Source organism: Idiotropiscis lumnitzeri, unplaced genomic scaffold (assembly GCF_059441095.1).
Source record: "Idiotropiscis lumnitzeri isolate Australia: NSW breed Sydney's pygmy pipehorse unplaced genomic scaffold, RoL_Ilum_1.0 HiC_scaffold_95, whole genome shotgun sequence".
NCBI classification, from domain to species: Eukaryota; Metazoa; Chordata; class Actinopteri; order Syngnathiformes; family Syngnathidae; genus Idiotropiscis; species Idiotropiscis lumnitzeri.
This window is the reverse complement of record NW_028283633.1, coordinates 450,864-458,895: the sequence shown is the minus strand read 5'-3', so window position 1 is coordinate 458,895 and position 8,032 is coordinate 450,864. Positions and strand designations below refer to the sequence as shown.

Sequence of the window (8,032 nt, the reverse complement as noted above, 5' to 3'; positions counted from 1 at the left end):
TGCCGACTCCCGGAGCGAGACCCGATATCCCCCACGAGTTGAGGAGGAAGAGACGGGGGATGTCGCGCGGGGGCGAAACGCCAGGCAAAGAGGAGGCGTGACCACCCCGTCCTCCTGTCCGTTTTTATGGGAAATGTTAGATACCTTCCCAAGAAAATGGACGCGGCACGAGAGGAACTTCCAATGAGCTAGCTTGCTGATGTTCACGGATTCATGGCTAACAGACCTAACGCCGGACACCGTCGTGGAATTTGACGGCTTCCAAATACTACTTGCGGACAGGACACTGGAAAGCGGTAAGAGGAAAGAGGAGGGCTGGCTGTGTTTGTTAATGATAGATAGTGTAACCCTAGGCACATCACAGCTAAGGAGCAACTTTCCAGTCGGGACAATGAGCTGCTAGCTGTTAGCATGCGTCCATACTTGACAAGCATCGCGAGTTAACAAGGACGTGCACGTAACAGGTGCATGAGTAAACTGCTTAAAACTTTGATCGTCATTCAGCTGACCTACAAATTGAGACGCTACAGTCAGTTTGACGTTTTTGTTTGCTTGATTGTGGATTGACATGGAGGAACAAGACAGTGGAAAGCGGACATTAGAAATGACGGAGAAAAGCTGTAGAAGATCACAAGCCTAAACGGATGCAGGCACGCAGGTGCAAATTTGCTCAATTGACCTCCATGCAACGTCAAATTGAACAATTGATGGAGGATGATGCAAATGTTGACGCTGTAAAAAACTGAGCTTTGTGTTTGCTTTAGCGGCATGGAGCAAGAATTTGTGGACCTCAATTCCGGTGTGCAAAATGTAAAGACTGAAGAGGATTTTGTCGATGACCAAAATAACTGGTTTGATCCAAAAAATGTAATTAATGGAAATGTGAGCAATGGAAGAAGGACGTTTTGAAACGTGCAGAGGAAGGATGCAATAAACAAATATCACCTGATGATAGTAGATCTGCATCAACTAACTACACCCATAGAAGTAGAAGTAAAGAATCTAACAGACAGAAGCTCACTTCTGTCAACGTCTTCAATTAAATTAAAGGCTCAAATGGAACGAGCATGTTTAAAGGCAAAGGCTGCTGATTTACAACAAAGGTTGGCACTTGAGCAAGAAGAAGCTGCAATTAAGGCAAAGAAGGAAATGCATGCAATGCAAACGGCACTCCCTGAGTCTGATGCTAAATTGGATGTCTTGAGAAGATATGAAAATACCCAGGAGGATGGTATCCACATTCCTGATGAGTGTGTTACAATTTAAACAAGGAAAAACATTCAATTACCATCACAGCCTATCAGAGCAACAAGCAGTGTTGACCTGAAATGCTCCCACTTCGACTATTCCAATGGCTAGATTTCCACATCAGACAGAAAGTAGAGAACAACAGGGACATGTGCTTGATGGCCTTTGCCAAGCAATCTCACAGCAAGCCAGTGTCGCAGAATACTTAGCAAAGAGTCAAAAAGCATCGCTACTTCCCGAACTTTCCATTCCTACGTTTAAAGGCGACCCTCTGCATTATAAAACCTGTATAGGTGCCATTGAACATGGGATTGAAGGCCGTACAAGTGATAACCGTGATCATCTTCAATTTTAGTTGCAGTATACTAGTGAACAACCACATGAGTTGGTGAAGAGCTGCATCCATATGGAACCTCTGACAGGATATACCAAAGCAAAACAAATCTTGAAGGAGTTTTATGGTGATGACTTCATGATAGCAGAAGCATATTTAAAGGAAGCCATGGATTGGCCAACAATCAAGTCTGAAGATGGTGTTGCACTTCAGTCTTTCACATTATTCCTTATGGGCTGTTTGAACATAATGGCAGATGTTAATTATATGGAGGACTTGGACAACATGGCTAATATAAAGGCATTGGCAAACAAACTTCCATACAGACTTATAGAATCTTGGAGAAAATTTGCCTGCAATCTCCAAGAAAGAACAAATAGAAGAGTGAAGTTTAAGGATTTTGTTGACTTTGTTGACAAGCACGAAAGATTCTATAAAACAGAAAACAAAATCACAACACACAGAAACACCAAAATCAAAGAAAGTCTTCACAACAGTCATTGTGCCCGCCAAGATGGAAAACAACAAAACCACCACGCCAAAGGCAGAACCTGTTTCAGTGGATGCTATTGCCAAACCATGTGCTAATTGTAATGGAGAGCAACAGTCTCACAATTTGTAAGGAATTTAGGAGAAAGCATCACAAGGATAAGATTGACTTCTTGAGGAGCAAGGGTCTGTGTTTTGCATGTTTGATGCACGGTCGCATTAGCAGTTGCTGGAAACAAAAGCTTCAATGTCAAGAATGCTCTAGACTGCATCCTACAGCACTACACATTGTCCATAAACTTCTGCAAAGAAACAGCCTAAGACGATTGTGAATAGCAGTACCTATTAAGCGCCCTCGTACAAACAACAGAAACCTGGGGTGTCACTGGGGCCTGTAAATAGGACTGCATCCTTTCAATAATTCCGGGATGGGTCAAGGCACAAAAAGGAACCAAGACAGTGACGACTTACTGTCCGGTTTAAAAATGCCCTGACGCCTTTTTTAGACTGAAATAACTTACTAAAGTTTTCGTTTTGTGCCATTCAGAATGGGAGAGGGAGCCAGGAGGCGAAACAGCCGTCTTGCCAGTTCAATCCCGCACACCCTCTGACTCTCACCCTCCGTTCTGCCTTTTTATTGAAACTAACTCATCAATAACTAATCACCAGAAGACAGAAAAGCATCAACAACTAATCACCAAGAGACAGAAAACATCAATAACTCACGGTATAAAGGTCAGTTTAACTAAAGCATCAATAACTAATCACCAGGGACTCCAGCAGGCAGAAAATCATAACCCAAGGTCAGTTTAACTAAACACATCTTCAGGATGGGGTGTCTGTGTGTGTGTGTGTTAAAATAACAAGTAAGTGTCTCTGTGTGTGTTAAACATTAATGAGTGTATAAAAACATGATTATGAATACACAAACTGATTACCTATCCTCAGCCCATCTTACATTTCCCCCCTGTTGTGGATTTAAAAATCATGTCCTTACGGCTTTAAGACAGATCATCATAATGAAATCATACAACAGTGTGATCATCAGTGGAGGAGCGAAAACCTCACATTAGGGAAAAATTCCCCTCCTCCCTTCCGGCGTAGAATGAGATCCTCATAATTTGATGACCATCAGGGAATAAAACTTGTCCCTGGGGTGACTTGGTGGAGGCCCTTGCCTCGTTGTAGGAGAGGACAGCCGTCCTTACCTCCCGGATCTTCGTGTATGGTGTGTGTGTGTGTGCACGTGTGTGGACAGGGGCAAGAAGTCCATGTGTTTTTACGTTTTAGTGTCCAGTTTGAGTTCGTCATTCTCAACATTAATCAGGTTGTAACGGTACATTTGGGCAACAAACCTACGATTAACCATCATCTTTGTCATAAAAATAATGCAACATGAACAGACTAAACATAACAAAATGAAAACTATAATTATCCCTATATATTGTTTTTTTAAATTCTTCATAGTGGTCATAACATCAATAATTGTTTCATTTTTATTAAAAATTTAAATGCAGTAATGTACTCCAATCAAGGCTGATATTCCTTTGTTATGTACGTCATTAATTTCCAAACAATATCTAATCTTTTTGTTCTGTGGCTTCAACATATTTATCATCTCATCAATATTAGCACCACAGAGTACTGAGTTTCGAGATCCTCACAATAGTCGTTCTCAAAATGATTTTTTTTTTTATCAATTTAGCTTTGTTAAGGTAAGATATTTTATTGACAATCTAACATTAATATGCAAAGAACATGTACATTAGTACGAAATGTAAAAAAAAATTGTGGTGGGGGGGGTGCGAATTGTTTTCTTCTTGGTAGGGGGGCATGACAGGAAATAATTGAGAACCACTGGTCTAGTCACACACCAGCTCGGGTTCATTCCCTACCAGAGAAATGACATTCCATGTCCCCAGAGCTAGGCGCTTTATGTTGCCGGGGATTGGACTGCCTTTGACTGCCTCCTAGCTCAAAGGAAACCCAAATTCTTTGGTCCCGCCCACTGGTAGTGAGCCGAAGCCCTTGTATTAAATAATAAATAAATACATAAAATAAAAAAATTAATAAATTTAAAAAACGGACCGATCCACTGCTTGGGTTAGTTTGACCCACCTTGAGATCCGTTCCCACTCAGTGACAGTGTCTACAAGCCACTGCCACCAGGCCAGTGAACCGACGTCCAGGCAGTGACAAAAAACGTGATCAAATTACATTGCTCATCATAAGGTGTTTGTGAGACGCTCTTTGTATGTTTCCTCAATTAAGACCTGTTTTCCATTGGTGTATTTGAAAAAAGTGGTGAACCTGTTAAATTCACTACAAAACGTTAAGAAGATGAAAGTAATGTTTGAAGGAATATTATTTTTCTATCGACATGCCGGCGGGCGGGCACAGATAGAGAGTGATAAAGCAGCACCACCCGCGCGGGGCGTGCTGACGAAAAGGCAAGCGCTCCTCCTCTCATCGCGTCCTTATTAAGACAGAAAAAAGACGCTGTTGAATTTGACCTATTCGCAGTTCGAGCAGGTGCTTAACGCTGGAGAATATCACCACTTCGAAGTTCGAACTGCTGTTGAAACGGAGAGGTAAGTGTTTTTCGTTTGTTTTTATTCAAAACATGCCTCGAGTGCATTTGTTCATGGTTAGAGATAGTTGTGTGGAAAACACTATACAAAGTAGCACCATGGATGTGGGCCTACAACACTGGCCTAGCAAACATGTGCTCCTACATCGACATAATTGACGAGCTCCAGTTAAGCATTGAATAATTATAAAACGTCATGGTGCTTTTACTCATTTAAAGAACTAAACCGACGCGTATTTTCATCCGGTGGTCAGGTTTGCATTGAATGTGAGCACGAGGGACGCTAGCTTGTTGCGTTAGCTTTGCGGAGCTAACAGCTTGCACTTTTGTTATAGAACAACAGAATGCAAGTACCATGATAATTTCTGTCATTAATTTTTGTGTAAGACACGATGTTCACTGGTTAATTACATGATTCTTAAAGCAAAGGTTACTGTGAATGCAATTTTGGTAAGATTTTTGTAGTCACACTGCATAAATCTGTCTGTCTGTTGTTTAAACTTCAATATAAACTATTATGGTTGAAATCGTTAATTGGGATGGAGGGATTGATATTTTTTTAATTTATAATTTATTTTTCTTACACTGATATTGTTAAAACTCCATTTAGCCTATAGTATTAATAATTCTCAACACAAAACTGTCTTTTTTCTTTATAGAATAAACAATGCCTTCCCTGAGATGCAGGAAGTCCCCAAAGCAGGATACTATTGAACATGCAGTCAAGGGTCTGGACAAGACTGCAGAGTTAGAAGCGAAGTATATAAACTCATTTAAAGGTATGATGTTAACGCTTTTGCTAAGATATATTATTGTTTTCTGATAACCAAGCTGACATCGTTTTTTAAGTGGTTATTTTACATTAAGAGTGTCTTGACCTTTTCTTTTGTCAGTTTCAAGTTATTTCAGTGAGCGTGAAACCTGATGGTAGGAGTTCTATCTAAATTAAGGCTGTACTTGATGACGCCCTCCGGCATTTTTATACCACAATAGACCGGTGAACAAGTCCGATATTGATAGTCTAGTGTAAAGCACGTTATACGTCACAGAGATCACGTGACGCGATCCAATATGACTGTGTATACAGTGTATGTCATTGTTATGAAACTAAATAATCTTAAAGTTTTTTTTTTACGTAACCAGGTGCCATTGACATTTGTACTTTCAGTCCTAATACATACTGGCTAATGCAATGCTGGAAAATGAATTTTGGCTGGTCTGTTCCTTTAAAATCATAAAGAAGGGCTCTGCTCTATCCCTCACAAGAAGCAATGTTTCAAACCACCCTACATTAGTATAGTGGCCCAAATGAATATGATGACTCCTTATTTGTGTGCTTAAAAATATGACGAAGCTATCTTGATTTCCCTGTTAACTAGGTCGAGGAGTATTTACCAAGGCCCCTTTCAGGAAAGACGACTTTATTCTTTATTATGGAGTACAGAGGAAAATTGATAGATTCTGATAAATCTCAACGCAGGAAGATGGATGGAAGAGGCACTGTCTTTTTGTTTGACTTCCGCCGGCAAGAAAAAACTTGGAGGTGAGGCAAAGATTGAGATGTTATCTTATTTTTGTTTTTATTTAAAAAAATAAACACATACTCATCCCATAAGTGTTAGGGGAAAAATCATTCTCTAAGCAAAAATGTATACCGTATTTTCGCACCCAAAAGACGCGCCGTGTCAAAGGGCGCAACACCTGTTGAGGCCGCTATTTCTGTCTTTGTAACATATACTGGACGCACCGCCTGACAAGACGATAGCACAGCTGCTGTTAGCATAGCATGAACTTGGCAGAGCTGCCCACACTGACACAGCCGATAGCAGCCTACTATGCCCCAATAACATGAGCAATCACCCCATTGTTGCAGCAGACGCCAAGTCTCTATTGACAATAGCTGACAATGGCTCAGGCCAATATTAGGTGCATTGGCAATAGCCTACAAAGCAACGTCAGGGGAGGGACTTGGCTGCTCACCACACACAAAAAATAAAAAACTCATCATACAAGCAAACAATGAAACATAGAAATAAGATTAACACAAACATGTATCTCTCATGCCATCAATATACCCAAAAAAAATGAAAATAATACAAAAGCCACTCAGCCTTAGCTAATTCAAGCAATGCATTCTGGGAGCAGAGACCCACAATCCCATAGCTGTTTAGAGAGATTTGCATGGCTGTTTAAAGAGATGTGCTGTTATGCTTTGGACTTTTTGTCTGTTGTCTAAACCTGGGACGTTTCTTGCTTGCAATAACATAAATGATAAGACAGACTAAAACATTGTGGACAGCTGCCCTTTGTCCAGCTTTTTCCAACACCATCACCCAAACATTATAGTCAGATGGTGTATTTGTCACGGTCGATTGTAAGCATGGACAACTCACTCTTTGCCCAGCAGGGTGTGCTAACATGCACTTCCAACAGCTCGTTGATGACAAGGGCTGATGGACGTGAGTGGTACTTTGTCCATTTAATGGACGCATCGACTGACAGGGCGCTTTGTTTGCTTATGACTGCGAAAATACGGTAATTACTTTTATTCATGCGTTGAATCTGTACAAATGAAAATATAGACCATGAAGTCTCAAAGACAAGCTGTTAATAGGGTCTGATTCCAATAGAAATTTCTTGTATGATTTGATTTAGAAGATTTAAAAATTGTGGATTTCCTATTTTTATGTTTTGTGTACACAAGATTGTCTCAAAGATTAATTTCTGACATTGATTGAATAATTGTTTTTTTTTTTTTTTAAATCTATTTTAAGTGTTGATGCCGCTCAAGAAGATGGCAGTCTGGGAAGACTGGTTAATGATGACCACATGCACCCCAACTGTAAAATGAAGAAGAAGACAACAGAGGACAGACCACACCTCTGTCTGTTTGCGCTCCGAGACATTGATGTTGGCGAAGAAATAACTTAAGACTATGGACCAGCTGGCCTTGGAGAACACAGGTTTGTAAGATGCATCTTTAAGTACAATAACAGAGCCCACTTGTGGTGTTCTGGTGATGTAGTTTCCAATTAGTTTGGCAATCTAATAAATGTATGTTGAGGTTTCTATGGAAGTTGAACATGCTGACTGACTGGGGGAGTTCTCCATTGTCCACTATCTGTAATTCAAATTTGTGGGTCTGAGTCAAAGTTTGGCTCTTCAGGAACAACGAACTGGTCAGGGAGTGACAGTATTACAAAGTTCTGCGTTACTCTTTTCTGGGCGGTGGCCCTGTTAGGCCATCATATGCCATATTGCAAATATCCCCATTGTGGGACTAATTAAGGACATCTTTATGTTGTGGTTTCCCTACCAGAACCAGCACCAACCCTGTATATTCATGATATAAAACACTGTTTCAATTTGAT

General features: G+C 40.5%; 1 long non-coding RNA gene across 1 annotated transcript; it reads left to right on the top strand.

Annotated features, from left to right (window-relative positions):
- Window positions 1-4,526: 4,526 nt before the first annotated feature.
- LOC148315571 (uncharacterized) lies at window positions 4,527-7,614 on the top strand. The gene is made up of 4 exons (XR_015840802.1): window positions 4,527-4,662; window positions 5,321-5,440; window positions 6,041-6,204; window positions 7,436-7,614. It is a non-coding gene; the product is annotated as an uncharacterized LOC148315571 (long non-coding RNA).
- The last annotated feature ends 418 nt before the right edge of the window (window positions 7,615-8,032 follow it).